Source organism: Chiloscyllium punctatum, chromosome 7 (genome assembly GCF_047496795.1).
Source record: "Chiloscyllium punctatum isolate Juve2018m chromosome 7, sChiPun1.3, whole genome shotgun sequence".
NCBI lineage: Eukaryota > Metazoa > Chordata > Chondrichthyes > Orectolobiformes > Hemiscylliidae > Chiloscyllium > Chiloscyllium punctatum.
This window is the reverse complement of record NC_092745.1, coordinates 84203999-84226607: the sequence shown is the minus strand read 5'-3', so window position 1 is coordinate 84226607 and position 22609 is coordinate 84203999. Positions and strand designations below refer to the sequence as shown.

General features: G+C 39.7%; 1 long non-coding RNA gene across 1 annotated transcript; it reads right to left on the bottom strand.

Annotated features, from left to right (window-relative positions):
- Window positions 1-1144: 1144 nt before the first annotated feature.
- LOC140479468 (uncharacterized) lies at window positions 1145-15959 on the bottom strand. The gene is made up of 3 exons (XR_011961049.1): window positions 15902-15959; window positions 3072-3132; window positions 1145-1340 (listed from the first exon to the last, which is right to left on the bottom strand). It is a non-coding gene; the product is annotated as an uncharacterized lncRNA (long non-coding RNA).
- Between the last annotated feature and the right edge of the window lie 6650 nt (window positions 15960-22609).

Here is a 22609-nt window from a genome sequence, read left to right as displayed (position 1 = left end):
TGAAGCAATTTATAAGCATAGTTCCAGGAATAAAGAACGTCAATAATGAGGGTACATTAAAGAAGTTTGAATTGCTGTGCTTGGAGAGAAGGAGACTGAGTGGAGAATTGGTAGAGGTTTTCAAAATCATCAACAGGATGGATAGAGTACATAGGGAGAAGCCATTCCTACTTTTAAAAGGCAAGGGCATTGATTTCAAGTAATGTGCCAATAATGCAAGGATGATGCAAGAAACATTTTGTTCATAAAGTGAACTGTTAAAGTATGGAACATGCTGTCTGGAAATGTGGTGGAAGTAGGTTCAACTGAGGCCATTCAAAAGAGCATTGGATGATTATTTGGATAGAAATGGTGTGCAGGGATCTAGGGAAAAGGCAGGATATTGGCACTTGATAATGATGGCCATTTGAAGAGCCAGTCCAGGCACAATGGGTCAAATTACTTTCTTCAGTGTCATAACTATGCTGTGAATCTGTGAATAAAGTGCAGTGCAGAGCATATGCTGCAGTGCCACAGATACACTCTCTCAGTTGAAATGTTAAACTGACATATGTTACCTGTCCTTTGATGTAAATATGAATGGTTCTGTGACACTTTGAATTTCCTGATCAGCATTTACCTTGAATCCAAGTCACTGAAGAAAGGTTTCCTGATTGTTATCACATTGATTTGGCCTAATGTTATCACATTGGAGTTGGCCGTGAGCAGGAGATTGGCATGCAGCAGGAGAACCGATGTAGGATAATGGCCGAATGGCTTTCTTGTAATCTGTAACAATTCTGTGATCACTGGGGAAACACTTTCAGGGAAGGAGGGCTCTGGACATTAATGGTTCTTAGTTATTTATCTAAGCTGTGAGATAAAGAATTGGCTGTGGAACAGCAATTAAACATGGCTGAAAGAAACACAAAGTCAAAACTTTTCATTTTGCATTCATCAGGACTGACACTCATGAAACCACATTTGAAAAAGGAACTAAGAGTGACAATTAACAATTCCTGTTGCATTTCCTTAGTCCACCCAGTCAACACCCTCTTCTGTATGAATTGTTGTCTCTTTTTAGTAATGTTAGATAAAGATGAAGTTTGTTTAATTGATCATTTGTTTTATTTCTTCAGTTGTGGTGTTGATATTTGTCTATGTAGTGAAGTGAACAAGTCTGAAGAGAAGGGAAAGCAATTTGATAGTGATTACATGGAACTGCAAGACTGTTTGTAAATGAAATGAGAGACTGATTTAGATGAAGCACTCCAAATCAGCCGGTTGGCGAGATGTCTGGCAGCTAGGTTCTCCTTCTTCTTTTCATATTCCTCCCATTGCTCATCCTGCTCCTTCTCCTCCTGCAATGGCAAATGTTACATGTAACTATTGCTAAACTTCAAAACTATATTTAAAAATGTATTCTCTGTTTGATTATATAACTGCTGCTATCACATCTGGGGAGCAGAGCTTGTGCGTTCAGGTAGAAACTTCTGGTGACTTTGCCATCGTATACAGAATCTGGACCAGTGTGATAGAGAGCCTGTCATCATTGTCCTTGTGCAGAATGACTCGGGAGGAGAGAAGAAATTTTATACACTACCCCCTCCCCACTCCCTAACTCCCATCTAAATACCCAGTTACACTACATTATTATATTGACAACAATTAGAAATTGAATACATGAGGCATTAGGGATCCAGCTGTAATGTCTTATGACATACATGATTTTGTGATACCATCTCAGTCTTAATGAAATAAGGCTTTTGTCTTGAACAAAATGCTGTTTATTGCATATTTGTGTTCAGGTACAAGTTACATTAGATATTGTTACTGAGGGAACTGGGAGACCTGCCAGGTGTGACTGGTTCTTGCTCACATTCGTTGCTACCCTTCCTACCAAGTCTGGAGTAAAAGCCTTATACTATTAAGTATTGTTTCTCCCCGTTGATCATTCACATGTTTGTCTGCAGGCTATCCTCATTGTTGGCTGCTTCTATATTTATTTGCTGCAGCTACCAGTTGGCTGTATGTATCTTTCTTACGGCTGTTGAGTGGTTAAAGCACAGTTCTTTGTTTCATTTGAGTGTTTAAAGCTGTAACTTTTTTTGGGTTTCATTGCAATTCATTCTGTACAGCTGAACTGAATTCTAATCCTCAATGTTGATCAGCATGTTGCATTTGGTTTTTGAGATACCAACCACTGGCAGCTTGTGGTTGCAATAGTTTGCTGCCATCAATTGAGTCTTAATAATGAGCTTGATCGTTGACAAAATGTAATTAGTTGCATAATAGCAATCAAATACATTTACACTGGTAAAATTAGCATTAGCCAAGATTTTCCATTTTGAAATTAAAGTATGGTGGCATGCATATTAGATAGTGCCAAATTCTCCAATGCGCAGGGTGAATTTTCTCACTGGCTTCCCAATTCATTATCCATGCAAACAAGATGTTATGTGAATTATTCATTGAACCAGACATGGCAAATAAGCCAGGGGTTCTTTCCACTGACAGGAAACATATGGAAAAGCCAGCTGAACACCTCTTCACCTGCTGCAAGCTTGGAACTTCATAGCAGTCTGTGGTGGTTGTCTCCAGAATGTCTCAACCCAATATGACTTCCAGGACAGTAATGGAGCCGATCCCAGAATTGCAATCTACCAACTGCCTGACTGACCATGCCTAATATCCTAGCCCCCATTTTAGAATTAGCCCAGCCCCTGTACTGACTCAGGCAGTACCACTTGGCTGATTGGAGTCCATCGCACAATACCACTAACTATGTTCTCCCTTTTGAATATTTGTGCTCATGCACTGTGTTTGCCATGCAATCTGCTGGCACATATACCAGTGCTGACACTGGCATAGCTCTGTGTCCTTCAGTGACACGTACCTTTCATATCACGTTGAGGTTTCACTGTTTTGTACAGCTGCAAGACGCCTGCCTTGCTTTCCATGCTAAATGCCACACCAATACATAACAAATCAATACACAGTCCCCATGGAGGTGCCTACTGTTGAGGTTACAATGGAAATGAACTCAAAGGCCATCAAGTACATTTTTGGTAGAGACAAACCTATGTACTCACCCAGACTGTCAGCTGAAGGTCAAAGTTGTCAGGTACACACTTGGTTTACGTAGTTGAGGTTCTGAAATGTGAAATATCTCAAATCAGCAGAAGTTAATAGGGGAGGCAAGTTAATTCCAATGAACTGTTTAAGCAATGAGATGTCAATAGATGTATACAGGCTTCTTGTCATCTGACAGTGAGAAATTCATCTCATCATTTAAGGAACGAGGACCAGTGTTCCCTCTAATTTTTTATTTAGCTGTACAGACCTCTGTGAGTTCTGTGTGCTGCAGTAACTTCCAGAATCTGATGTCAATGCCATGATTGGACCCTCAAAGTGGCTGCACGTACCATGCAGCTTAGAGACAATGCTGGCATAGACTTAATTGTGAAAGCTGAAAGCATTATTCTCACACCATTCTTGCTATCGAAGATATTGAAAAGTCATATGCATAGTTTCTAAGCCTTTTGGGAGATCTGGGAATTAAGATCTTATTGAGTAAAGACTGAAGCTGTTCTTCCTTATTCCCAATCATGTTTTACATCACCAGACTGGGGGCAACTTAATACAGTTTCCTACACTAACTTTTTCAGAACCGTCATCTTATAGAACACCCTACAAGTAAATAACAGACAAAAGCAATGTAATTCAGGTTTCTGATACTCAGAGCTGTTATCGAACAAAAGGTTTAGTTGGAACGAGGGAAAAACTTCAGAAATATGTTGGTCTGTTGCCTTTGATCAGAGTAGTGGAGATGTGCTTCAATTAGATCCACTTAGGGTAGACCATGGAAAAAATCAGCAACATTTCAGTCCAAATCCATCTTGCAGATTGTTAAAGACTACTGGAATGATAGGGTTAAACTTAATTCGACTGGCTTTAATTCAACTGGATTTAATTCAACTGGCATATTCCTTTCTCAAGTTTTATGCACAAAGAGAAACTTAAGGCTGTGCCCACAACAACTAGTTATGAATTTAACCTTTAATGAGGTAGTAGGAATCTTTTTACAAGCAACCTGCACGGATACCTCAAGGGAAGAAGGGATGTGAACCCAGGTCTCCTGGCTGAGTTTGGGCATCTACCTCTGCACCGCATGACACTTTTAAGAAACACTGAAATGGAATCATCCTATATATTCTGTGAAAATGCAGAATTGAACAAAGGACTTTGAGATCTTCAGTTGAACAATCTCCCAACTGAGCTACTTTAGCTGACTAAGTTAATAGGAAAATGAAGACATTTATTAAAGACTGATTTACAACTGTACCATTCCCAACTTCTCAGATACTGAAGCAGTTCATCCTTACATTCAGGGAGGGCTGGACAACTTTCATGCTTGAAGTGATTAGTAGCAAACAAAATACACATCACACAAATGCCAGGGTGATGACCATCTTAATCACAAGAGAATCTGACCATCTCCCTTTATGTCCATTGGTATTAACATTACTGAATATCCTGCCATGAACAACCAATGGCTTACCATTTAATGCAAACATTAACGGCATCATCTGCAAAATTAATGTGACTACAAGAGCTGACCAAAGCTGGGGCTTTTGAGTCACTTATCTCACATCCTGACTTCTCAAAGACTGTCCACAAGACACAAGTCAAGCATGTGATGGAAAACTCTCCACTCTCCTTCGTGAATACAACTCCAGCAACACTCAAGAAGCTCAACACCATCCAGGACAAAACAGCATGCTTGACACCACATCCTCAAACATTTGTTCCTTCCACCACTGGCACACAGTTGTTGCAATGTTTTCTATCGACCAGGTGCACTTCAGTAACATTCCAAGACTGCTTCAGCGTTCACCTTCCAAATCTGTGATAATGACTATATAGAAGAATAAGTGGATATATGCATGGGAACACCATCATGCAGAAGTTCCTCTTGAAACCACACACCAGTCTGTCTTGAAACTATATTGTTGCTCCTTCATTTTTGTTGGGTCAAAATTCTGGAACAAGCTCTTTCAGTGAACTATGGATGGACTGGCAACTGTTGAATTACAGTGGTTTGAGAAAGCAGATAACCATAACCTTCTCAGGGTCAGTTAAGGATGGACAACAAATGATGGACTTGGCAATGTTACCCATATCCCAGGAAAGAAAAAAAAATGCTGACCTTGTCAGTGATGCTCATATACCATGAATAAGTTTTCAAAAAAAGTAAAATCTACTGAAATACATAACAGTGAATCATGTTTTTGTAACACAAATTAGGAACAAATCATTTATTAAAGTGTCAGCCTCCATCCTGTTGGTCCTAATTGAGAAAAAAACCAGAAAGCCTTTTCTCACAAAGAATACTGTTCATTTCTTCAGTTATTGAACTTCAATAGATCTAGCATAAGAGACAGCATGGAAATCACCATCACTTAATCAGTTTTCGGCTTTTCCTCCCAAACTGGGTGTAAATTCAATTGTGCTAGTTTCATTTCAAAACAAAATATCACAAATATTTTTAAATGGCTGACCTTCTTAACATGATGATGTGGAGATACCAGAGTTGGACTGGGGTGGACAAGGTCCAAAATCAAACAATACCAGGTTATAGTCCAACAGGTTTTTATGAAATTGCAAGCTTTCGGAGATCAGCTCCTTCCACAGGCATCAGTAATAGGGAGGCATAAAACACAGTATTTATAAGCAAAACATTTACAACTTTAAAACTTGCTGCTCTTGTTGAATCCTTTAATCAGTTAGGAGGTAGACTGCTGATTGAAATGCAAAATCCAGAAATGAATGTATGTAGTGATACTCCTGAGGATCAGGATTTCCGTAAAATCAATCCCAGCCAGATTTAGCCTTTTACTGCATCTTGTTTTACAAAGAGTTTTTTTGTTTATTTCACACACACTCAGTTTACCATAACCTTTACAAAAGGTAATCTAACAATGTAATAATAGGACTGTTTGAACTTCTTACAATTGTACAGAGGTAAACATAAGCAACGTTTAGATACAAAGAAGTTGAATGAGTTAATTTACAAGCATGATATCTATTATCATGCTTCAATACATATAATCACAGAAATACCTAATCTATATAATCAATTGCGAGAAAGGAAATCAAGACCTGGGAATGTGGACTTTAGATCCATCCTGTGTGTTAGTAACTACATTTAATATTTGAGAAGATGTAAGCAGTATTCGCCTCTGAAGAAGAACTGGTGTAACAAGGGATTCACATAGTCTGGTAGAAATTGTCCAGGCTTTGGAGAATATATTTTAAACGTGTACAGGGCTTTCAAGTGTTTGGGGATGTTTGACAACTTGCACATGTAGACTTTCCTTAGAATGGTGGGGGTCCTCCAGTGACATCTATCTTGGAAAAATCTGACATAGCCAATCTCTTTCCAATGTGCTCGATAGATTTATTTCCTGACAATTTAATAATTTGTTAATTTTCAAAACAACTTGAGTTTAATTCCTTCCATCCAGCAGAAATAAAGGAGATAAGCAATTAAGATTGTGAAGGTCAACTTCCCATTCCATTCTCTTTTAACCTGAGAGATGACCTCGCAACTGTAACATTGAAATTTGTGAACAACTACTGGAAAACATACAAACACCTAACAAATGAATGTAATTCACAAAGTCATTGGAAACTTTCCTACTTTAACTATATGGGACAGAAGTTAAGACTGGCCACCCCAGCTTAGTGAAACTTTTTGAGGTTGGGGCACAGAAATGACTACCCAGAGTTGATACAAGAATTTAAAGAAGAATTTTAAAAGCAGATGATTATAATGATTAATTGCACATCAATTATATTTAATTATATGCAGGTGAACACACAGAAAGAGCCACTTTTGAATTTATCCTTTGTAAGTTTTGGTTGAAATTTTGATTTCCAATACAGTGCCCCTGAGGGGATGTCTGTACTAATTATGGCTCATTTGTTTAGTTTAGAACATTAGAAAAACTACTCAGGTATGTGGTATAGTTTTCCTATGTCTGGGTCAAGTCCTACCTATGATGGAGGTGTATCATGGCACGTCCAAACTGGTTGATTTTTCATACAAAAGCTTTTGAGCAGGTGCCAGGCCATTTGCTCTATCTCACTGTCTGCTTTTGGGCCATGGCACTTCAATCTGTGAATGTGTATGCTCCATGGGCTGGACCACAGCAAATGCACTTCTTCGAAGAAGTGTCTACTCTTCTCAGTTTCATCAATGAGGGTGAATGCATCATCCACATTTTAAGTGTGCCTATGTGTGGCAACATCTCCATCCTCACTTCATCATTTGTTCTATTGTATGTATTGGAATTGGAACATAATACAGTGAAATGTGTTTAAATTGCCGCACCCTGGAACCTATATTAATTACAGAAATCATATCAAATAAAGTTAAGACAAAATCCACCTTTGTTTAATGGGTTCCCAAGACCGAGGAAAAGACAGGAATCATTACTGCAAAAAGCTGACTGGAAGCCGCTGAATTTTGAGCCATTGGACTCCCAGGCCAGCCCACTGTGCTGGCAAAGATGGTGGAGAAGCCACCTCAGAGTCCCACTTTGAGTCTGAAACTGCTCCTGAATTGAGGCACCACGCCAGGCCTTCAGAATGCCTGGCCTTCGGAATGCAGTGCCTTCGGAATCCTGGGCCAGCAAACACCACAGAATTCGCCTCAAGGAATCCTGGGCCACGCCCACCTCACCATTGAAGAGGCTGCTGACCTGGGCCCTTGGATTCCTGGGGCCGGGCCCTCCCGCTGCTGAAGCCCCTGAAGCAGAACCACCATTTTGCAAGATGCAGCTGCAGTGGTCACAAGGAATAGGCCACACTGCCTTGGCCACTACAGCTGAAACAACCTTCTGCCACTAAAGCATTCAAAGAAACTAAGCTTAATTTTGACATTAAATGTAAATAAATAAAAAAAATTAAAAAGAAGGATGTGGCAGGCTGGAGACTTCTGAGGGGCTATGCATAGTTCCTCCCCGGCGGGGTGCCTCTTGACACCAGCGTGCCTTCTTGTGAGGAAGGGACAGATGGCATGCTTGCCAAGTTCTCTGCCCCCCTGTTCCTGGGATAAATGGTTGGAATGATGCAATGTGCTTCAGTACGATCATTCTCTGAGGTTGAGGAGGCAGCTTCTGGGGATGCTGGCTGTGGAAAAAGATCTGCAACCCTGCCTACCCATAGTAGGCCCACACAGAACATAGGAAAGTAAACTTGGCCAAACTAAACTAGAAACACCCAGAATGCCTCAGCAGTGACCAAACAGGCTGATAAGTGAAACCAGACAGCACTTGCAGACAAGGGAATACACTTCCCAAAACACAGTAACAATACCCGATCAACACAGCTGTCCCAAAGCCCCGAGGGCAGTCTTAGAACACAGCTATACCAAAGCCACACAAAATACAAGTCAGACAGAGAGGCACTACCAAGGACCTCGCTCCCAGGACAGGAACAATGGAAGCAACTTTACTGTTTCAAAAGAAACATTCTCACCTACCTGCAAAGAGAACTGGAATCTCCTGATCCCATTGATATAGTCAGGATGTTGCATTGTATCGCCAATCAGGACATTCTTCTGATAACTGATTTTCAATTATCATCATTGTAACTGGATTACTTAGTTTCGAAATACATTGTACCTTTCCCCATTTTAATTAACCTTGTTGTACAAGATTCCTTTAGCCTCAGCTCGAGGAAGCAAATTCTCAGCTACCTGAACAGATTGTCTGTGCTGTTTCAGCTTAGTCAATTTCTCTTCTGCGACATTGCCATACTAATAAACTGTTTGTCAATTTTACTTCGAACTGCGCTTTGTGATATCCAATTTATTGTGCTAATATATCGGACACCGGCCATTTCATCACCAAGGGTTAAAGATGCTGACAGAACCTCCAAGACAAATCTGAAAGAACGTGTTATGGTCAGTGATTAGAAGTGGGGTACAATGAATGAGATGGATAGCCAGGTTATTGTGGGAGTTTCAGTGGAATGAAGAGTGGTATTTACCCCATAGACCAAACAGTCTCGACATCACCGTAGGCATGGTCCAGGTCATCTACTTCAAGGACCAGGATCCTTTCCTTAAAGTGAGTGAGGAGCTAAATGTCATAGAATCATAGAATCACTACAGTGCTGAAAGAGCCCATTTTGCCCATCCAATCTGCACCAACCCCCCTTTAAGGGCATCCCATCCACAGCAACCATGCCCCACTCTCATCCCAGTAACCCTGCTTGGGTTTTTTTTTTACCATGGATAACTGCACATCCCTAGGCACTATGGGGAAATTTAGTGTGTCCACCTAACCTGCACGTCTTTGGACAGTGGGAGGAAACTGGAGTACCTGATGGAAATGCGCACAGACATGGAGAGAACTTGCAAGCTCCACACAATCACCCAAGGTTAGAATCAAACCTGGCACTGTGAGGCAGCAGTGTTATTCATTGTCACTGTGCCACACTTTCAAGGCACCCCTCCAACGCTGCAGAATTTCTCTGCATTGCTGTGGGCTGTTGTCTCCTGTAAAGAGAGGAAGGGAGGAACTGAGTGAGATGGAGGTGGCTGGTACTGCTATTAGCACAGGTGCATGAGTCTTGATGGGAGCAGGGGATTGGAGCAGAGTTAGTCTGAGGCAGCAGAGAGGATGGTGGACCACTTACCCTGTTAAAGCAGACAAAGTCACTAATCTTCTGACTGCACTGCTGGCCCTTTCTCCAGACTGTGGAGATGGCACTGACCTGAAATGACAACCACAGACCAAACTGCCAGAGTCTGATAGTGTCACTTCCTTTGCTGGCAGAAGACTCCTCTCCTTTGCATCACCTCCTCGACAAACACTTCCAGATCCTAGTCAGAGAATTACAATGCCATCTTCTCATTTTTTGACAACTTCTGGAAACATCATTGACTAAACAGGGTAGTTGCAGAACATCTGCCAGTGCTCATTCAGGTGCACAGCATTCTTTTAAATATGGCATGGAAGTAAGGGATGCTGATCTTTCATTGGATATCTGCTGAATGTTGAGTCGTTCTGGCAATGACGCATGGTAGATAGTTCTGAAATCGGATGTGAAATATATCACAAAGGTGAGGTAGGTAGTTAATAAGGTCAAAAGCTCATTGCAACTGGCACGCTGATTAAAAAAAAGATCCAGACTTGTACCTTTCATTCAGGTAATGCTTTAAATATATTATTTAGTACCATCTTTTCTGAAGTCTCATATTTTGGCATGCCATTGGATTGATTATTCTGTTTGTGGAGAACTAGATGGATGTTCCACATTAACAACAATGCAGTGAAATTTTACCCTGTTCTTAACTAATGTTCACATGCATTTTATGAACAGGATTGGCAGGATAGTTACTGACGTTTGGCTCTAGCACCAAAACAGAAGTTGCTGGAAAAGCTCAGCAGGTCTGGTAGCATTAATGAAAGAGAAACCAGAGTTAATGCTTCGGGTCCAGTGACCCTTCCTCAGAACTGTTCTGTGAAAGCTGCTGGTGGATACGAGTGTATCTCACTAGTGAGCTGAAAATGTGTTGCTGGAAAAGCGCAACAGGTCAGGCAGCATCCAAGGAACAGGAGAATCGACGTTTCGGGCATAAGCCCTTCTTCAGTATCTCACTAGTGAGCCAACCAGCAGCAAGTGTGGGAGATAATATTTAGCCTGTGATTGGAGGAGGAATTCCTCACAGATTCTACTACTTCCATAAATAACGATGACTTTTCTCTCATTGGTCACCCTGGAATTGAATTGTCTCAGATTTTTTGGGGGACTTTTGAAGATGAATTTGAACTCTGATATCCACAAAGTCATGAATTTAAAACTGTTGCCCAAACATAGCACTTCATTAATACCAGTAAAATAAGTAGCCTGAGTCCATGTGTTATATACTCTCCCATGCACAGTAATCTGGCTTTTTATACCATTCACACACATGTAACTTTTAATTACGGGTTAAGACATGATAACACATGATTGGTTATTTTATGTTCATTATTTTATTCTAAGAATATGATATCATAGTTGTCAAGGCCAGCAAACTCAATTATATGCACAAAGTATAAAAGAAGGTTGATGTTAGGAGAAATTGTTTGCTCTTCCTGTACGGCTTCAATGAAAAACTGTCGATGATTTCAACAAATGAGTTCTAGGGTTGTAGAAGATCCTGTGATTTGCTGATTGTTTGAGATAAAACAAAGAATCTTTTGAGATTTATCAGCAATGCATTTATGAGGCACATGGAAGGTGACTTTATTTTTCCCTTCAGGCATTTTGAGAGCTACTAATGGGCATTTGGCATTATGTTCCAATTATAGAATTGACACATTAATATACAGTTTAATGAGCCCAGCTAACAGCAATTCAGGCAGCACATTGGGCATCAACAGCAAACCTATAAACTGGCCTTCAGACTGTGCAAAAGGTCAATGCTCAATTTTTAAATTCTTTATATGAGATGGAATTTACTCCTCCCTTGTGTGGTATGAACAATGACAAGAAAGTGTGGAAAATGCAGTGAGAATGTAACAATTAGAATCTTGACTAAGACTAAAGGTTTTATGATTTTCTCCTTAAATAGCTAACTGTGAATCAGAATCTCTTTTTAAATGGCAACGCCATTACTATCACGCATTTGCATCTTACTCTTTATTTCTATATCACTTTCAATTCTCATTTTCTTCCATGAGAAAATAGTTAGTATAAATTCTCAGTGCCTCTGATGTGTTGTGCAGCTTGACTTAAAATATGGCATTCATGACATAAACACCAGAATGTTCTGGCAGTTTGAATGTTCGAGTGCCAATTCTGAGGCCAGTTGCATAATTGATGAGGTGAAGAACAGAAAATTGCATGAGAAAAGTTGTTGTGAGGCATAGGGTAGACAGGGCACAATTAAACTGACATCACAAAACAATTTAACTCAGATTGGGAACATTAGTTTGATAGTGTCTGTTATACAGGTCACCCATTAATGATGACTGATCAGGAATTACTGCAATCCAACGATCAGCATTTGAAGTTTCATTAAAACAGATCTCTCATAGGAATTCCCATCTGCAGTAAATTTAGCCTCTTCATGCGGGTTAGTGGCAAATAAATTCCTATCTGACCCCTTGCTAGTTGGCATTGTTCATGCTCCACTCTCCTCACACACTGTCCTTCCATTTCAAACCTTTGCCATCATGCAAATTCAAAAAAAGGCACACTCTGCATCCCTTTGCTCTTGCAAACTGCCATCACAACTGCAATCTCCCTTTGCTATACCTCCCAGGTACACGCCCATCCTTTCTGTAACTTAATTTGCATTTTCGTTAGGTTTCCATGCTGCCACGGCACTTAAAATGGCCCTAGTGAAAAACACAGTTACAAGTAAGATTCATTTCCCCTACTTGTCCATCTCAAATACGTCTTTGCCATGGTTGACCATATATTCCTCTTCCAATGCTTTTCTTTCATTATCCCACGGAATAGAATTGATTACCTTAACCTCATGATTGTAGCCAAATTATCCCCGTTTTTGTTTTCTTCCCACTCAATATCAGAGAGTCATAGACTTGTACAACACGAAAACAGACCCTTTGGTCCAACCCGTCCATGCCAACCAGATATCCCAACCCAATCAAGTCCCACCTGCCGGCACCGACCTATAACACTCCAAACCCTTCTATTCATATACCCATCCAGATGTCTTTTAACCGCTGCAATTGTACCAATCTCTACCACTTCCTCTGGCAGCTCATTCCATACATACACCACCCTCTGCGTGAAAAAGTTGCCCCTTAGGTGACTTTTATATCTTTTCCCTCTCACCCTACACCTATGCCCTCTAGTTCTGGTCTCCCCCAACCCAGGGAAAAGACTTTGTCTATTTACCCTATCCATGCCCCTCATGATTTTTTAATCCTCTGTAAGGTCACCCCCTCAGCCTCTGACACTCCAGAGAAAACAGCCTCAGCCTATTCAACCTCTCCTTTTAGCTCAAATCCTCCAACCCTGGCTACATCCTTGTGAATCTTCTCTGAACTCTTTCAAGTTTCACAACATCTGTCCGATAGGAAGGAGACCAGATTGCACACAATATTCCAAAAGTGGTCTAACCAATGTCCTGTATAGCCACAACATGACCTCCCAACTCCTGTACTCAATACTCTGACCAATAAAGGAAAGCATACCAAACGCCTTCTTCACTATCCTATCTACCTGTGACTCCACTTTCAAGGAGCTATGAACCTGCACTCCAAGGTCTCTTTGTTCAGCAACACTCCCTGCAACCTTACCTTTAAGTGTATGAGTCCTGCTAAGATTTGCTTTCCCAAAATACAGCACCTCGCATTTATCTGAATTAAGCTCCATCTGCCACTCCTCAGCCCATTGGCCCATCTGATGAAGATCTTGTTGTAACTGAGGTAATCTTCTTCGCTGTCCACTACACCTCCAATTTTGGTGTCATCAGCAGACTTACTAGCTGTACCTCTTATGCTCGCATCCAAATCATTTATATAAGTGATGAAAAGTAGTGGACCCAGCATTGATCCTTGTGGCATTCCACTGGTCACAGGCCTTCAGTCCAAAAAACAACCCTCCACCACCACACTCTCCTTCTACCTTTCAGCCAGTTCTGTATCCACATGGCTGGTTCTCCCAGTATTCCGTGAGATCTAACATTGCTAACCAGTGTCCCATGGAAATTCTTGCTTTACTGAAGCCCATATAGATCATGTACACTTCTCTGCCCTCATCAATCCTCTTTGTTACTTCTTCAAAATACTCAATCAAGTTTGTGAGACATGATTTCCCACGCACAAAGTCATGTTGACCAACCTTGCCTTTCCAAATACATGTACATCCTGTCCTTCAGGATTCCCTCCAACAACTTACCCACAACCAACGTCAGGCTCACTGGTCTATAGTTCCCTGGCTTGTCCTTACCACCTTTCTTAAACAGTGGCACCATGTTAGCCATCCTCCAGTTTTCCAACACCTCACCTGTGACTACCGACGATACAAATATCTTAACAAGAGACCCAGCAATCACTTCCCTAGCTTCCCAGAGAGTTCTAGGGTACACCTGATCATGTCCTGGGGATTTATCCATTTTTATGTGTTTCAAGACATCTACCACTTCCTCCTCTGTAATTTGGACATTTCTCAAGATGTCACCAGCTATTTCCCTACATTCTATATCTTCCATGGCCTTTTCCACAGTAAACATTAATGCAAAATACTCATCTCCTGTGGCTTCACACAAACGCTACCTTGCTGATCTATGTGGGGCCCTATTCTCTCCCTAGTTACCCTTTTGTCCTTAATGTATTTGTAAAAACTCTTTAGATTCTCCTTAACTCTATTTATCAAAGCTATCGCATGTCCCCTTTTTGCCCTCCAGATTTCCCTTTATATACTCCTACTGCCTTTATACTCTTCTAAGGATTCAATTGATCTATCCTGAATATACCTGACATAAGCTTCCTTTTTTTTAAAGCAAACCCTCAATTTCTTTAGTCATCCAGCATTCCCTATACCTACCAGCCTTTCCTTTCACCCTGATAGGAATATACTGTCTCTGGTCTCTCATTATTTTATTTCTGAAGGCTTCCCATTTTCCAGTCACCCCTTTACCTGTGAGCATCTGCCCCCAATCAGATTTTGAAAGTTCTCGCCTAATACCGTCAAAATTGGCCTTTCTCCAATTTAGAACTTCAGCGTTTAGATCTGGTCTATCCTTTTTCATCACTGTTTTAAAACTAATAGCATTATGGTTACTGGCCCCAAAGTGCTACCCAACTGACACCTCAGTCACCTTCCCTGCCTTATTTCCCAACAGTAGGTCAAGTTTTGCACCTTCTCTGGTAGGTACTTCCACATACTGAATCAGAAAATTGTCTTCTACACACTTAAGAAGTTTCTCTCCATCTAAACCCTTAACATGGTGGCAGTTCCAGTCCATATTTGGAAAGTTAAAATCCCCTACCATAACCACCCTACTATTCTTACTGAGATCGCCTTGCAAATTTGTTTGTCAATTTCCCTTTGACTATTAGGGGGTCTATAATAAATCCTAATAAGATGATGATCCCTTTCTTATTTCTCAGTTCCACCCAAATAACTTCCCTGGGTGTATTTCCAGGAATATCCTTCCTCAGTACAGCTGTAATGCTATCCCTTATCAAAAACGCTACACCCCCCCCCCCACCCCCACCCCACCCCACCCCATTCCTCTCTTGCCTCCCTTTCTGTCCTTCCTGTAGCATTTGTATCCTGGAACATTAAACTGCCAGTCCTGTCCATCCCTGAGCCGTGTTTCTGTAATTGCTGTGATATCCCAGTCCCATGTTCCTAACCATGCCCTGAGTTCAGCTGCTTTCCCTGTTAGGCCTCTTGCTTTGAAATAAATGCAGTTTAACTTACCAGTCCTACCTTGCTCTCTGCTTTGTCCTTGCCTGCCCTGACTCTTTGAGTTGCTTCTATTCTCAACTGTACCAGTCTCACTGTTTTCTCTATAGGCAAAAGTGAGTACTGCAGATGCTGGAGATTAGAGTCAAGAGTGTGGTGCTGGAAAAGCACAGCAGGTCAGGGAGCATCTGAGGAGCAGGACAGTCAATGTTTTGGGCAAAAGACCTTCAGTTTTCTCGAAAGTCTGTTGAGCATCTATTTTTCGCTGTTTTCTCTTCCACATACATGTTGCTTTTTGGTGATATATACAGACATAAAGTTAGCTTTCACTGTCTACAGACTACTATCAGGACTATTTTTCACCAGTTCTCTTTATCCACTTAACACTGCTTTGTTTTCAGAATTCTCATCTGATATCTGATCTAGAATGAGCCATAATTTCCTCCAGTTAAATAGTTAAACAGAAAGCCATCACCTGTAATCTTCTGACATATTCTCAGTCGCTGATTTGGTTTTTTTCCAGTTATTGTCTGAGGCTTAACCAGATTGTTCATAATTTTGTTACAGTTCTTCAGCTCTGAATTGAGGTTCCACCCACAAAGAATGTCATCACAAAGACTTACAGCTCTGTAATAACTCCTGCCTCAGCCTATCAGCATGTGAATTAATCTAAATGTTCAGCAAAGGCGATATCTGTCTACCATCTTGGCTATTCACCCATTCTATACATATCAGAAGTATCTTTGGATGTTTTTATTTTTCTTGTTACACCTTTGATTAGCTTTTGCATTTTCACAGCTCTTACACCATTACTTTTCTCTTATTTTACATATAAAACTTCACATTTCATTCTACTTTGTTTTCTGGTGTGCACCTAGTTTGCTGTTATCCCTTTTGTTGTTTCTTTTTAACTGCTGTTTGGTTTCACAGATGAAGTGTAACTGTTTAGTTTGCACATTTCCAGCATCTGCAGTTCTTGGACATTATTTTCATGAAACATATTTTAATTTTACAAATTTTTTGCAATAATAGAATTTACTACAAAGTGCTATCATTCCTTTCATTCCTCTGCATGAATAATAGTTGCCCCTTGTCAATATCTTCAAAGCTTTTGCTTTCACGTACATTTTATTTTATGTAGCATTCAAATCTCTCTAGAGTCTTATTTAAAAATGACCCAGCATATTAATATAGCTGTCAAAGACATCTTCAATATCTGTTTTTAATTCCATTCAGCAATAATTTTATTCTTCAGTATTATTTTAAAGCACAGCATTGTGTGTGAACCCATGGGAAAAGTCAGATCATACTATAGTTTCAGAATAAAATAAACTAAAATTGTAAGAACTTGAATTTTGAAAAGTGCTAATAGCAATTCTTGAACACCTCTCCTTAACATGGAGAGGATCTAAAAGTAATTGATATTTTTGCTCTCAATTATGATTTAGATGTAAGAAAAATGACATTTAGAAGATGTTTTATGAAATTTATATTGCTCTCCTAATGAATGGTCATCAATCAATATTTGCGCAATGTGAAAGAAATTTTTTATATTGAATATAAATAGAGAACTATGGGGTCTTCTTTTCACATTTGATATTATTCTTGCATTAGGAAATATGCCAGCGAAGCATAAAATAATGATTGGGAATGATTAGGGAAAGAACCACTTGGCAGTTTTTTGATGCTGCTGGATGTAAATTGACTGTCCCAATAATATGATATTCTAACTCTTGCAATAGTATTCCGTAGCAATGCTCTGACTGAACAAGACACTACTTCACAGTTTAGAAACATTCCAGGCTTGAAATCACTTAATAGTCTACATTATAAAGTAGATAAGCACGAGTTTTGCTTGTTGTAGTAATTTTACATGCTGTGTTGCTTCAAGTGTTCATTGTTGATAACATTGTTGACAAAAAGAATTGACAACAGATATAATTACAGCAAGTTTATATTAACATTTTAAGGAATAATAACCATAGTTTATTATGTACCTTCGATTTGGAATTTGAAATGGATTTTTATATCGCCTCGTACATATTATGACTGAAGTAATTATTTTTCTTTGTTTAATATTAATGTGTGTTAAGAATATAATTGATATTTGAATAAACATTTCAATGTAACAAATGTAGTTATTAAACTATATTATATCCCTTTAATGATACAATATGGTATCATTACTTGATGGCTGCTGTGAGTTTATGTCATACCTGCATAGATTTTGCCAAGTATCTGCAAATCAATATACATCTCATTCGATGTAAGCTGTTCATGCAACTTACTAATAAAACCTATTCTACCTGAAATGACAGCCATATGGGGAAAGTAGTGGGTGCATGAAGCCCCAAGGTGTCTTTAGCCAGTGCATGTGAAAGGTAGAATCTGTCCTGTTCTATCACCCAGCAGCAATGGAACGTTTGTTCCCTCAAGGTAGGGCCTGTTGCCAGTAGCAGGTGTTGGGCTATCCTCTGGGATAGAGGCAGCAGGAATGGGCACTGATGTGTAGCTGAGACAAGATGCTGCAAATATGCTCTCATGTAGAATGTGACAGCAGCTGCGACAGTGCTGGAAGTCACCATTCTGTTGCCACAAAACCAGATGCTTCCTTCTTCAAAAAGGAACTTAAATATTTCTATAGATATATTTTTTTTATTGTATGATACAACAGATCCATTTTTTAAAAGATGTGCTTAGATTTCAATGATGCAATATACACAATTTATACACTCCCAACTTGACCTCACACAAGAAGTCTTTTTATACTGGAATTTGAAATGCTGACATCACAAAGCGATTTTATTTTTTTCACGACTGGAATACCAGAAGTTCAGACACTGCAATAATAAAAATGAAGAAGACAATTAAATACTTTACATGCAATATAATGATATGACACCAATTATTCTTCAAATACACACATTATTAACACTTTTTATGCTTTTTTTCTTTTTTAGATTCTAAGTAGTTCTCACATTAACTCCTCAACAAATAGGCTGGTATGAAATGTAAATATAAGTAGCTCCAATCACAGGGCTGATTATATTTATAGAGTAGCACGTATAAGTTCAGCCGACAAGAAGAAAAATGGGATTGGTGAGCTAGATGTCTCAGCTTATGCCCAAAACAGCAGAACACCCTCTGGCGATACACTGGCTGATAACTGACTCAACGCATCTCACATATGGTGGGCAGGTAAAGATGCCAACTTCACCTGGGATCCTAATGCATGGCAGGACTGATGTGATACCAGAGCCAAAACTACAACTAGAAAACAATAAACCCACTGCTAGTTCTATTTTGAAAATACTTCAATATTATTTAATAAAAAAATGGTCATTTGAAATTGTTTTATTGAACTTTACAGGAGTTGCCCATTTTCAACACTGGTTTTTATTTCTTTTTGTTAGAGTGATCCTGTTCTATAAATAAAAGGAAGGACCATTATTTATGTACCCTTGCCAGGCAGAGCCTTTTGGGATTTCTTTTTAGGTCAAGATGTAACACAACTGTGAATTTTATAATTCTGTTTTTCACTTTACAAAATAAACCATCACTATTATTTTGGGTTACTGTGCAGCTTCACAATCTAGAATGGAAAGAATTGTACAACTGCAGTTCTCTGCCCAAAATACTGACAATCGCCTTTAACCTTCAATCAAAATGGAAAATGTTTGGCATTTTATGTAAATCTTATAGCATGTATTTAACATATAAAATAACCTCTATGGAAATACAAGCCAAACAGATTTGATGAATTAAACAAGTGGAAGAAAGCAGAGTGGTTTACACCTCACGGCAGAATCAGAAATGAGTCTTCAAGTTTTCCTCCATAATGCAGCAGTGGACATAAGGTGTTATGTGGAAATGTACTATTATGATACAGATGTGATAGCATTGCAGCAATTAGTCTCAACAGCAGATTATCAGAAAACATGGAAGCACATGAAGAAGTCCATAAAATAGAATGTGAAATTAAGGTTTATTTTTCCCCTTTCTATAATGTACAGCTAACTGTATTTTGACAAGAAGTGATCCAGTACTTAACATATAAAAATTTGTAAACCTCACAAGATCTTAATTTGGAATGCTCCGACATTGTTTTGGTTGAATAAATTCAAGGCCAAAAAGTAATATCTAAAGGCAGTTGATGATAATGAACTGTTGGTATTTTGTAAAGCCACAGATCAACCAAATTCAGAATGGAAGAAAAAATAATTTTAAGAGCATTTTGAGTAATCCAACTGGATGGGAACTATGCCAAAACAGTCAGTAACCATATGGCTCAGGGACTGTACCAGAACTTGCCATATGGGGGTGGGTGGCATGAAAAGCAGCAGGCCTTTTAAGCATAAATAAAATAATAAAAAAAACTTACTAAATTATTCAGGTAAGAATCAGTTTAATCTAGACTAAATATCAATTTATTCATGCAATTATTCTGTCAGACTTTAATTTTCTATAAGCGAATATATCATTTAATCGATTAAGGATCCTCCTTTTAAGAATAACTGTTCCTGGACACTTATTTATATTTTCTTTAAAAAGCCTCTCATACCAGAATGCTCCTTCTGTGGTTTTCAAATGATGATAAAACAACCAAGGCCCCTGTTATTGTCTGTGTAATAGTTACTTTACCAATATAATCTGGTTTAGATTTTGTACATAGTCATACAGATTTGATAAAGTTAATTGGTAGATTTGATAAAGTGAAAATCTATGGCCGTAAATCATTTATGGATCACAAGTGCTGGGATGATTATAACAACAATTTGCATTTATGTAGTGTCTAATGCAGTAAAACATCCCAAGATACTTATTGGAGAACTTCCAAAGAAAATTATACACTGAACCATGTAAAGAGTATATCTTGGGGCAGATGATTTAAAAGCTTGTTCAAAGTGATAGATTTTCAATAAACGTGTTGAAAGAGGAAAGAGAGGTGGAGAGGTGTAAGGATGGAATTCAAGAGCTTAATGCCTGAACTGACCACCAACTGTAAATAAAATTAAAACCAGGGATCATCAAGAGGGCAGAATTGGGGAAGTGCAACTGGGAGGGTTGCAGGGCTGGAGGAGGTGCAAAGATAGAGAGGGATGAGGCTCTGGAGAGATTTGAAATCAAGAATAAGAATTTTAAAATAAATTTTATTTAACTGGCAGCCAGTGTAAGTTAGTGAATCCAGAGATGATGGGGCTTGGTGAGATTTGAAAAATTTGCAACGAAGGTTTTAGATGACCTCGTGTCTGGAGGATGCTAATTGGGAGGTTGCTCAGAAAGATATTGGAGCAGTCAAATTAAAAAATGTTAAAAACATTGCATGAGGGTTTCAGTGACAGATAATTTGAGACTGAGACAGAGATCAGTGATATTCTGGAGGAGGAAATAGGTTATTTTATTAATGGCACAGAGATATGGTTAAAAGTTTAGTGTGAGGTCAAGCACAATTCAAAAGTTGCAGTCAATCTGGCTGAGCATCAAGCAGTTGACAGGGAGTGGGCTGAAATTGGGAACTAGCAATTGAAATTATGGCAGGGACTGAAGACAATTGATTTGATCTTTCCTGTATTCATTAGAGGACGTTCCTGCACAACTGATATTAGAAGCCAGGCAAATAGCCTAGTAATTTAGACCGAGTGAAGAAGTCAAGAGCAGTGATAGTGAGCTGGAACTGAATGTTTTTAGTCCACATGTGGAAACTGTTGCTCTGTTCTCAGATAATGTCATGGACCTTCTTCTGGCCAACATTCATTATTTTAGTGTGGATGCAAGGTACACATGGGGACCCTGTGGAATCCCAATCGGAGCCCATTCTGAAGGAATTGCCAGGGAAATTGAATTTTTCATTGGACACTTCCTTTATACCAGGAATCCATCAAAAGCCTTGATTTATATCAAAGGCAATGAAGGGTTCCAATATAATTAGGTAAAATGGTTACTTCGGAAAAGTTAGACTATTAAACATATTAAACAGTCGGAGGTAGACAAGATAGTGAAGAAGGCGTTTGGTATGCTTTCCTTTATTAGTCAGAGCATTGAGTATAGGAGTTGGGAGGACATATTGCAGCTCTACATGATGTTGGTTAGGCCACTTTTGGAATACTGTATGTAATTTTGGTCTCTTTCCTATCGGAAGGATGTTGTGAAACACGAAAGTGTTCAGAAAAGATTTACAAGCATATTGCCAGGGTTGGAGGATTTAAGCTATAGGGAGAGGCTGGGGCTGTTTTCTCTGGAATGTTGGAGGCTGAGGGGTGACCTTATAGAGGTTTATAAAATCATGAGGGGCATGGATGGACAAAGTCTTTTCCTTGGGGTGGGGGAGTCCAGAACTAGAGGGCATTGGTTTAGGGTGAGAGGGGAAATGTATAAAAGGGACCTCAGGGACAACATTTTCACGCAGAGGGTGGTGCATATCTGGAATGAGCTGCCAGAGAAAGTGGTGGATGCTGATACAATTGAAGCATTTGAAAGGCATCTGGATGGGTATATGAATAGGAAGGGTTGAGAGTGATATGGGTCAAGTGCTGGCAAATGGGATTAGATTAGTTTAGGATATTTGTTCAGCATGGACGAGTTGGACCGAAGGGTCTCTTTCCGTGCTGTACATCTGTATGACTCTATATAGTCAAACTTCTGAGTAACTCTTCAACTGACCTAATACATATCTCACATACCCTCAACTACACTTTCTCCGGATCATTTACAATACTCTGACCTGACAGTCCCACACCCAAACTTGTATACCCCACACTTCCCTTTGCTAGACCTGAACTGGCACATCACGCCCCACTGTGGAACACAACCTGAAACCTCACAATACTACCTCTGGACATGACTCAACAGCACACCCAGATACCTGCCAGACCAGACCCAAACCCCTATCCCCTGGGCCAATACTAACACCCAGTTGTTCCACTGCACCCAACCTAAACCCTACTTTCAGACTGGCCTGACTAGTTTTAATTCCCCCAACCACTTTGCCACTTTGCAAGCTGTACCTTTCTCACCAGGCACCCCACTGTGTATCCAGGTGCATAGCTGGCACCCTACTAACCCAGCAAGCCAACCCCTACTCATCTGACATCCTATATATCCCTGGTACCCATGCCCTCTCCAGTTGGCATCTTTCCTGGTTAGTGACCCACTTACATGGCACCTTAACCTCCTAGTTCTGTAA